The following is a 10,075-nucleotide window of genomic DNA, read 5'->3' as shown; positions in this document are numbered from 1 at the left end:
AAGTCCAGAACATTAGATGAAAGTTCAAACACACACACACGCAAAACTAATAAAAAAAAAAAATAGCGTTTAATGATGCATATAACTCTGAAAAGAAATTAAAGCAATATAAAAGTTGTGTAAACACAAGTCAGAATGGAGGTTACTTCTGAGGGGAAGGCAGAGGTAAAGGATGGCGACCACTTGTAAGTACATTAAAATTATTGATAATATTTTAGTTCTTGGTTGGGGCAGCAAAATGGGGAGTTAAAGGTGATGTTCATTATAACATTTAAAAAATATTTAATTTGAACGTGCCATACAAGGAATACTGATTATAGGGTATTATTAACTAATTCTGTGTACTTGATATCCATTTAAAAAAAAAAAAAAAAAGATGGTACCCACATACGTCTCAGGCCTTCCGGCCCAACTACGTTATAAATGACTGAGGAGTTTAATCAAGGCCATGAGCAAAAATGTAGCATACCAAACCCAGGTACCTACTCTCCACCGTGCCTACGACAACGCCATTAACAGATTAGTAAAAACCCAAGGAGGAAGCAACAAATTCCTAGCTTAACTAGGACGCAAACAAAAGAAGAAGGAATCACGTGGTGCTCCCTCCCACGCCCGGCGCGCCAATGATGTCACCAATCCGCGACCGGGCCATTGATTCCCGACTGAAGGTAGAGAGGGCTACGTGGTGGGGGAGGGCGGGGGGAGGGTCCCGGCGCCACTGGCAGTCTCTGGTGTCGCGCTGTGTCCCGGAGAATTACAAGACCCGGTAAGAGGCTTTTCCCTTCCCCGCTATCACCTTCTGTCGCCTGAACGCCCGGCTCGCGCCGCCGCTCCAGTGTCCGGCGCTACTGGAAGGGGGAGCGCAGGGGCGCCCGGGTGGGCTCTGAGTGTGGCCGCAGGGCCAGGTGGGGAGGCGGGGGTCGGGGGCAGCGGCGGGGCTCAGCAGCCTTGCGGGGAGGCGGGCGCCGGGGGCCAAGGGCTTGTGTGCGGGTGTTTGTGCTCCCGGGTGTGCGCGGGTGTGGGCGGCAGAGGCTGCGCACGGATGCTCCGGCGCTCGTGCCAGCCGGAGCCGAACAGCTGGGTACCAAAGGCCCTTGTGTCCCTCTCGCCAACTCCCTCCCCTGGGGGAGAGTGACTGGAGAGCTAGGCGCCTGGGACTCGTTCAGGTCCGCGCCTTCCTGCGCCTTCTCCTCTGGCTGCATAGGCCCGCGCCTCATCCCTGGGATAATGCCCGCGCCTCATCCCTGGGATAATATCCGCAGCCCTTGGCGTGCCTTATACGGGGAAGGCGTAGGCGTCCGCGGTGGAGAGCCCACTGCGGGGTCACGGCCACTGCGTTCTGCCTCGGTCTGGCCTTGGTGCAGGAGGCCTAGTTGCGTCACCTCCCCTTCCTTCATCTGCTTGGCTTGATTCTTGGGTCCCGCTAGAGGGTAAGCCTGCCTCAGGTGTGCCCTGTTGGTGTCAGAGTTTGGGAAACTTGCCTTTCAAAGAGGCATACGCACCTGTCATTGGATTTTAAACGCAGTGTCGGGGAGTCCCAGCCTGCGGTTGGGGAGGGAACAGAGCCTAAGCTGCTAAGGGAGAAGATTTGCACACAGAGGCCTACACAGTGGCTGCTGTTGGAGAGGGAGGCCGGATTGCTAGAACAGGTCACTGGGAGCCGAGAACGTCGGAGCAACAAATTGTCGAGCAAATGCGAGTGATGATGGCAGTTTCTTTCTTTACTAAAGAAGGCCCGTTCCCATCGTTTCAGAGATTTTGAGATATCTTTTCCGTTATTTCATTATTTCACAGACAGCTGGGTGTGCTTGCTGTATGGGAGGCAGGGAAAAGAGTGGAAAGGGGGCATGACTTTTGGGAGTCTGGTCTGCGTTTGCCAGCTGTGTGACAGTGAGTGAGTTATTTAACCTTTCTACTCCTACTTGGTCTTATCTACAAAATGAGGATAATTATATCTACCTTGCAGGGTTGTTGTCAGAATCTGAAGTGTCTAGCTATTATTAGTAAGGGCCCAGCACCCATGACTTGAACTTGCTCCCTTGCTGAAGGTTTCCCATTGGTACAGCTGCTTGAAAAGCAGGGGAATGTTTTGCTATTCTGTGTGCTTGCTGTTCTGCCAGATATGATAAAGCAGACTTGGGGTGGCGGGGGAGACTCAAAACCCATACTCTCTCTACAATAGACCATAACATTTTAGAACTGGAAAAAGTCTCACTTTATTCTCTTATTTATAGCTTCTCTTTATTGAGCACATGCTATGTGTGTGACCCTGTACTGAGCTCTCAACATACACTAATTTCTTTAATCCCTCCGGCAGCCCAGTGCTATAATAAGTATTATCCCCATTTTGCAGATGCAGAAGGTGAGCTTAGCCAAGTTCCTGACACTATTTAATGGCAGAGCTGAAACTTGAACCCAGGCCCTCAGGCTATGTAGGGGTTGGGGCTTGTTATTTCTCAGTGACTAGAATTCTGGCAGTGTGAGGTGTAGTGGGGGAAGGGAGGCATAAGCAGAGTTTAGAGGGCCGGTGTTTGCTGTAAGAATAACATCTCAAATTGTCCAGTGATAAATTACCTTTTATTTTACATTTTACCCAACATTGTCCAGATGCAAAGCAAGATTTAGCCTTTTCACCCAGAGAAAAAGGAAAGGCTCATGGGCGCACAGTGCTGGGATAGTGGGCAAACAGTAGGTATTTGGTAAATGTCTGTGGAAAGAAGAAAAAATCTTGAGGTATTGTTACGTCTGCCAGAAGGAGACCCATTGCTAACACACACAGTTTCCTTTAAGCTAGCTATTTTTATACTGTAACACAGTGTAATATGAGCATCTTTCTGATTCATGGATTTAAAGATTTGAAGCTGTGTTTCAGACCAAGACTGGTATTATTATCTGTGACCAACTGATTTGAGTTTATGTGAACAACAGGGTCTGAGCCCCTTTTGGGCTTCTGTAGTGATCTCTTGAGATACAGCAGTTTATTTTGCTATAACATCTGTTAGACTTGGACCATAGTGGGTACAGCTGCTTGAGTTAAGTTTCCTGGAGAACACTGGATGATGGTTTGGTATCAGGGATACAGAGTTCAAAATATTAAGTTTGTCACAAAATTAAGTATTTGAGAAAGATCTGTGACGGATGTGCATTAATGTGGTAATGGTAAACGGGTTTTAAACAGATGATATTCTTGGTGTTTTTGATGAGCCATTCTGTGTTGGTTCTCAGTCTGAAAATGACTTAGGGCTGTATAGTGAATTATTACGAATGCAGAAAGGTTTATATAACCCATCCATATAGATTGTGACAAGTAAACTCTCAGTTCCTCCACCCAAGGAGCTTTCATTGCTGCTTCTATACCCTCCCAGATGCCTTGAAGCCACCTATTTCATCATGTTTATCAAACTTAATGGGAGAGACCCTTTAACATAATTTATCCTCCCTTTCCCTCTGTACCCCACCACCACCACACACAGAGTGAAGTTCTTTCCCCAGAAGGGGGTATATTAATCTAGTTGCAAATGGCAGAAACCTAATGTAAACTAACATAAGCAAAAAAGGGTTGATCATTTAACTAGGAGGTCCAAATGTGAGCTTCAGGCATGGCTGGATCATGAGGCTGAAATGATGTCATGAGAACTCTCTTCGCCCTGCCTTTCTCTGCTTCTTTTTGTTTATTGCCCTCATTCTTTCCTGCTGTTTTCTCCATACATACTGAAAAAGGTGACTCTTGGCAGCCCTAAGCCTATGAGCTTACAGCTCTCTTCTAGCATTGTAAACTAATCATGTGGACAAGGAGCTAGGGATGCCATGTTTAGACAGATCTGTGTCACAGGCCCACTTTTGAGATGAAGGAGTAAAATTTCCTTCCATAACCACATGGGATGGGGAAGTGCAGAGGTACTAGACAGGTGAAAACAACAGATGATTACTGTAAGTGTGTGTGTATACATAGGCATATGTGCTGACATGTGTGCTTATATCCCACTTCTTTGAGGCCTTTCCAGAGCCTTCCTACTGGAATGGATCCACGTGGTTTTGTTTGTCCATCACATGTTGTTGTTTTTTTTTTGTTTTTTTTTTATGGCTGTGTTGGGTCTTCGTTTCTGTGCGAGGGCTTTCTCTAGTTGTGGCAAGCGGGGGCCACTCTTCATCGCAGTGCACGGGCCTCTCACTATCGCGGCCTCTCTTGTTGCGGAGCACAGGCTCCAGACGTGCAGGCTCAGTAATTGTGGCTCACGGGCCCAGTTGCTCCGCGGCATGTGGGATCCTCCCAGACCAGGGCTCGAACCCGTTTCCCCTGCATTGGCAGGCAGATTCTCAACCACTGCGCCACCAGGGAAGCCCACACGTTGTTATTTTGTTGTGGCATTGATCATGTTCTTTTCATCCCTTCTGCTCCTTTGCATCTGCTGTTTGTGCGTGCACGCGTGTACACACACACACACACACACTGTTTTGTCTGACCGACTTCCTTTTGGATTCAGGTCATGCTTCTCTTCTCAGAAGCCTTCCTTGATCTCCATCAACGAGGAAGTCACATCCCCTGAGCACAACCCTACTGTGGATTTGATTTCTGTTTGATAACAGTCTATTTTCTAGTCAGTTCTCCACTAGACTGAGAGCCCCTTGAAGACAGAGGTGCTCTTTGCTTTGTATGCCTTACCTCCTCCTTAGCGGCATTATTTTTCTTCTTAGCACTTACAACCAGTTGACACTGTATATTTGTTTGTTGCCTGTCTTCTCACTAAAACATCAGCTTCGTGAAAATAATGAGGAAAGGAATTTTTATTTTATTTACTGCTGTATCTCTAGGGCCTAGGACGTGCCTGGCACATAGTATGTGCTTAATAAATATTTATTAAATGAATGAATGAAAATCTGCCCACAGGGAGAAAATGATGCCACGGTGTTGATGAGGATTCAATCTGCATGATAGATATAGTTCTCACTGTAAATGTCTGTAAATGCAAGTACATGTAAATGCCCCGGAAAGGCAGAACCTCTCTCCCCATGTGCATCTGAACCTACAGAGGTGAAGGGTCAGGCCCCAAGGAGCAGCCACCTGGAAATTCCACCCTGTGAGATATTTCACCCCCCTCAAACCCTTCTGAACTATGATAGGTTGTATATTAAGGCTTTTTTTTTGTAGTTTGAGTCTTTTTTTTCCTTAGAGTATTTATCTTTTTTTTTTTTTTTCTAATTTTATTTATTTTTGGCCGTGCTGGGTCCTCATTGCTGCACGCGGACTTTCTCTAGTTGCGGTGCGCGGGCTTCTCACTGCGGTGGCCTCTCCCTTTGAGGAGCATGGCCTCTAGGAGCGCGGGCTTCAGTAGTTGCGGCACGCGGGTCCTAGAGCGCACGGGCTTCAGTAGTTGTGGCTGGTGGGCTTAGTTGCTCCGCGGCATGTGGGATCTTCCCGGACCAGAGCTCGAACCTGTGTCCCCTGCATTGGCAGGCGGATTCTTAACCATTGCGCCACAAGGGAAGTCCCGGAGTATTTATCTTTAAAACATTCCCTTGAGCGCTTACAGTGTGCCAGGCATGGTTTTAAGTCCCTTAACAACTTATTCTTTGACTGGAGTTTGGGGATCAAGGTTGTGAACTTTAAAACTTTTTTTTTTCTTTTTAAATACAAAAACACTCAAAAGAGGCTAAAAAAAATCCAAACTAGAAAATTATAAAAGAAATGAGACCCCTCTCCATCCAGCTTATCTCACCCTCCAGAGGTAGAGCTACTACTAATAGCTTGGTGTGTGTCTCCCCCCTTACCTTTTCTTAGGCTTTTGTAGTCAAAGCTATTAAATAAAATACACTCCATCTTGTTGTCATTGTTTGATTTTCACCCAGATGCAGCCATGTTCTACATGCTGATCTGCACCTTTCCTTTTCCATAGCTGTCTTCAATGTGCTTCTGCTGCACCCACCACTACTCCCCAGGGAGAGCACCCTGTCTCGGGGTGATGGGGGACTTGCAGCCCAGAGTGCAGTCTGTCCTTCAGGACAGGGGCTGCTCGGGTGTTGGTCTTCAGCCCTCTCCCAGGGAGGGCCCAAATCCACATCCATCTTCCTGGGTACTATTGTGCCTTATCTTATCTTATCTTAACCTACCCATGCCACACCCACCCCCCCAACAAAAATAGCAGGAGGGGGAATACCCTTTTGTTTCTTCTTTTAACACACAAAAAGTAGTTCTCATACAATTAGAGGCTTGAGGTGAAAGGGCTAATGTTTAACCCCACACTCACCCCCAAACGTCTGGATCCCCCGCTTCTACCCAGCTGCAATACCTTCTTGTAGTGCTTAGTCCTCATTTGCTTCCTAAAAAGTGAATATGAGTTTATACTGCACTGCCTGACCATTCGCTGTTGCCTCTGTCTCACCCTGCCTTCTCCAGGACTGGGTATTTTAAGTGAAAGAGGAAAATCTTAGCTAGATTGAAAAACGGTGTCTCATTTTAATTTGCATTTTTTGTTATGATTAAGTTTGAACTTTTCTTTTTTGCATATGCATATTAACCTTTTTTATTTCCATTTTAAAAAATCTGTTAATTCCTGGTTTTGTCTATTTGCTTATTGTGTCTAAGTGATTTTTTTTATAAATTATACAAATACTCTAAAAAATATGAGTATATGCTCATTGTAAAAAACAAACAAAAATCTCTTATTTGCTGTAAATATTCTTCCAGTTGGTTGTTTGCCATCTAATTTTGGCTTTATCATTAAACATACAAAACCTGTTTTTCATTCTTCTGCAGACAAATTTTGTCCTTTTTGATTTCTTCCTTTGCTTGTAAGCTTAAAAATATTTTTTCTTCATTCTGTGTTCTAAAGGTTTGCTTTTTGACATATGACTTTGAAAAGCTAATATTCAGTTTTATTTCAGATTTAAACAAGATATTTGATGAAAATATTGTACAGTGTTTTAAATAAAAGCAGTTTTAATTAGATAAAGGTCTATGGGGGCTTCCCTGGTGGCGCAGTGGTTGAGAATCTGCCTGCTAATGCAGGGGACACGGGTTCAAGCCCTGGTCTGGGAAGATCCCACATGCTGCGGAGCAACTAGGCCCGTGAGCCACAACTACTGAGCCTGCGCGTCTGGAGCCTGTGTTCCGCAACAAGAGAGGCCACGATAGTGAGAGGCCCGCGCACCGCGATGAAGAGTGGCCCCCGCTTGCCGCAGCTAGAGGAAGCCCTCGCACAGAAAAACGAAGACCCAACACAGCCAAATAAATAATTAATTAATTAATTAATTAATAATTAAAGGTGCTAATAATGTTTTAAAAGTCTGTGTTTTGTTTTGTTTTTTATAAATTTATTTATTTATTTATTTTTGGCTGTGTTGGGTCTTTGTTGCTGCGCGTGGGCTTTCTCTAGTTGCGGCGAGTGGGGCTACTCTTCATTGCGGTGTGCTTACTTCTCATTGCGGTGGCTTCTCTTGTTGCGGAGCACGGGCTCTAGGCATGCAGGCTTCAGTAGTTGTGGCACGCAGGCTCAGTAGTTGTGGCTCGTGAGCTCTAGAGTGCAGGCTCAGTAGTTGTAGCGCACGGGCTTAGTTGCTCCGTGGCATGTGGGATCTTCCCGGACCAGGGCTTGAATCCGTGTCCCCTGTATTGGCAGGCAGATTCTTAACCACTGTGCCACCAGGGAAGTCCTATGTTTTGTTTTAAAGATACTTACATTAGTGCGTATATATCATTTATTTTTCCTTTTTTAAATTTAGCAGAATATCAAAGCTTGCTCCACAAAACTGAGTTCAAATGTATGTATAATTCTCATCATTTTAATGTTCTTAAGCATTTCCATAAATTGCTGCATGAGATGTTTATCTGTTGCTGTTGATCTGGTTTAAAGAAGCACTCTTATTCTGTTAGCAACTTCTCGGTGTATAGCCAAGATGATGAATTTAGCCTCTTCCAGTTCACCTGTCTCACCATTTCCCTAAGTCTCTTTTTGAGATGTAATTATATACAGTAAAAATATTTAATGAATATGCTATGGTATTCATTGAATACCATTCAGTAAATTTTGACAAATACATATACCCATTTAATCACCATCCAAATCAAGAAATAAAGGATTTCCATCACCCCAGAAAGTTCCCTCGTGCACCTTTCTAGTCACCGCTGTCCCCAGAGGCCACCACTGTTCTGATGTCTATCACCATAGGTCAGTTTTGCCTGTTCTAAAATGTTATATAAATAGAACTATATAGTATGTACTTTATGTGTGGCTTCTTTTAGTGAGGTTCAGCCATGTCGCATGTGTCAGTATCCACTGTATGTATATACATTAGTCATTTATTCATTCATCAGTTGGTGTGCTTTGGGGTTGTTTCCAGTTTGCGGCTATCAAGAATAAAGCTCTAGGAACATTCTTTTTTTTTCTTCTTTTTCATTCTTCTTTTTTTTTAATTGTGGTGAAAAACACATAAAATTTACCAAATTAACCATTTTTAAGTGTACAGTTCAGTAGTATTATGTATATTCACATGGTGAAAAGTTCAGATCTCCAGAACTTTTTAATTTTGCAAATCTGAAACTCTGCACCCATTAAACAACTCCCCCTTTCCCCTTCTCCCTACCCCTGGTTCCATAAACATTCTTGTATAAGTCTTTTTGTAGCCATCTCTTTTCATTTTCCTTGGGTAAGTACCCAGAAGTATAGCGGCTGAGTCATACATAGGGTGTTTACATATTTAGCCTTAGAAGAAATTGCCAAACAGTTTTCCAAAGTGGTTGTACCATTTTACATTCCGACCAACAGTGTATGAGAGTTCTACTTGCTCCATATCCTCACCATTAGATATTATGAGGGGTTTTTTTTAGTTTTATTTTAGTCATTCTAATAGCTATGAAGTGGTATCTCATTGTGGTTTTATCACAGCATATCTTAATCACTTATTTACATGGCTATTTCCATTATTAGACTGAGCTTCTTAAGGGCGAGGTTCATGCAATACATGAACCTCTTTTTCTTATTAACTTTTCCCCTTTATTGTGAGTGTGATAGATGCTTTATTATAGAAAACTTGAAAATTGAAGAAACTATTAAAATGAATAAAATCCCTGGTAACCCTACTTCTCAGATATCATCATTAACATTTTGGTGTCTTTTTTTTTTTTTTTTTTTTTATTTATTTATTTTTGGCTGTGTTGGGTCTTCGTTTCTGTGCGAGGGCTTTCTCCAGTTGTGGCAAGCGGGGGCCACTCTTCATCGCGGTGCGCGGGCCTCTCACTATCGTGGCCTCTCTTGTTGCGGAGCACAGGCTCCAGACGCGCAGGCTCAGTAGTTGTGGCTCACGGGCCTAGTTGCTCCGTGGCATGTGGGATCTTCCGAGACCAGGGCTCAAACACATGTCCCCTGCATTAGCAGGCAGATTCTCAACCACTGCGCCACCAGGGAAGCCCATTTTGGTGTCTTTTGTGCAGTGCTGTGTTGGTTAGCCCACAGATAGGGCAGTTCCAGGGTAGATTGATTCAGCAACTCAGAGTCGTCCCAGCCCTCTACTCTGCCATCCTCAGGGCATCATTTATTCATAGCAAGGAACCTTTGTGACAGAAAGCCCTTGACAGACTTCCTTTGTGTTTTGTTGGCCAGAGTTGTATCACATGTATCACTGGCAAGAGGAGTGGAATTGCCAAAACCAAGTTAGATTAGACTAATCACAGTCCTCCCTCTGGGTCTGGGGAGGGAGCCTGGCCTTCTCAGATGAATGTGGACACAATCAGGGTTCTCTCAGAAGGGAAGGCAGAGTTCTAGGGTAGGCACTCAGCACTATCTGCCACTTGGGCATTTTGTTTTTCAAAGCCAAAATTGTTCTCTATTTAAATTCTATGTCTTTCCACTTATTATGAACTAAACATCTTCCATGGCATTAACTCTTTGTAAATGTCACTTTTATGTATTGTATAATTTACTACTGTACCAGAATCTACTTGACTGTGTCTCTAGTTTTGGACATCAAATCTATTTTCAGTTTTTTGCTATTGTAAACAATTCTATAGGGAGCTTAAATTTCTGTACTAGATTTCAAATTATCTTCCTCAAGGTAGATTTTTATGATTGGATCATTAATT

At 44.0% G+C, this 10,075-nt stretch overlaps 1 protein-coding gene across 2 annotated transcripts in view; it reads left to right on the top strand.

The window, feature by feature from the left end:
* The first annotated feature begins 630 nt into the window (after nt 1-630).
* ADAR (adenosine deaminase RNA specific) overlaps nt 631-10,075 on the top strand; it is a 41,235-nt gene continuing 31,790 nt past the window's right edge. Inside the window, exon 1 of one of the 2 annotated variants that reach the window (XM_068540914.1) lies at nt 631-668. The gene's annotated coding sequence lies outside the window, so the exon portion shown is untranslated. Of the gene's footprint in view, nt 669-693; nt 767-10,075 lie in introns of those variants that run through there. The other variant, XM_068540913.1, reaches the window with a different exon arrangement.

This window comes from Eschrichtius robustus, chromosome 3 (assembly GCF_028021215.1).
Source record: "Eschrichtius robustus isolate mEscRob2 chromosome 3, mEscRob2.pri, whole genome shotgun sequence".
Lineage (NCBI taxonomy): Eukaryota > Metazoa > Chordata > Mammalia > Artiodactyla > Eschrichtiidae > Eschrichtius > Eschrichtius robustus.
The sequence above is the reverse complement of the archived record's forward strand: the minus strand, read 5'-3'. Positions and strand labels throughout refer to the sequence as shown.